We start from the raw sequence: 780 nt of genomic DNA, 5'->3' as shown, positions 1-780 counted from the left end.
TTCTCTCCTTCCATGTCTCTTTCTCTCTGGAGAAAAGTGTAGTCATCAGGGCAGGGAGAGGGGTATGAATAGCACGGCGCCTTTCCATAGTAGTTCATCACTGTATCACTGTCATCCCATTGCTCATCTATTTGCTCAAGCAGGCACCAGTAACGTCTCCATTGTGAAACTTGTTACTGTTTTTGGCATACCGAATACGCCACGGGTAGCTTGCCAGGCTCTGCCATGAGGGTGAGATACTCTCGGTAGTTTGCCAGGCTCTCCAAGAGGGGTGGAGGAATCGAACCCAGATTGGCTGTGTGCAAGGCAAGTGCCCTAGGTGCTGTGCTATCGTTCCAGCCATAGAAGTTCTATTCTGAGAAAATATACATGTATTATATAGACCTTTATAAGAAAATAAAAATGAAGTTTCTCAGCACTTTGATTCCAGGAATTGTGCATGAGAACAGCCTGCGGCTTGGAGAGTCAGCACCTCCTTTCACTCTCCATCTTGACCCCAGGGACACACCTGTCATTGCTCAGGGAGTTACTCTTGGCTCTGTGCTCAGGAATCACTCCTCTAGCATGCTCAGGAGACCCTCTGGGATGTCCACGATCAAACCCTACCTGCTTTAGCATCGATTTGACGCTGCCACATGTTTTCTGCCCCTGAAGCTTACATCTGGCTTGGAGTCATGCCAGCCTTGACTGACCTTGCCTTGTGTGTCATCCTTGCGCAGGGGCCATCTAATCTTCTCTGTATCGTTCCAATTTTAGTATATGTGCTGCCGAAGCGAGCAC

General features: G+C 48.6%; 1 non-coding gene across 1 annotated transcript; it reads right to left on the bottom strand.

The window, feature by feature from the left end:
- Positions 1 to 674: 674 nt before the first annotated feature.
- LOC129402860 (U6 spliceosomal RNA) lies at positions 675 to 780 on the bottom strand. The gene has a single exon (XR_008628896.1). It is a non-coding gene; the product is annotated as a U6 spliceosomal RNA (small nuclear RNA).

Source organism: Sorex araneus, chromosome 2, assembly GCF_027595985.1.
Source record: "Sorex araneus isolate mSorAra2 chromosome 2, mSorAra2.pri, whole genome shotgun sequence".
NCBI lineage: Eukaryota > Metazoa > Chordata > Mammalia > Eulipotyphla > Soricidae > Sorex > Sorex araneus.
Note: the sequence above shows the minus strand (reverse complement) of the source record. Positions and strands in the feature narration are given on the sequence as shown.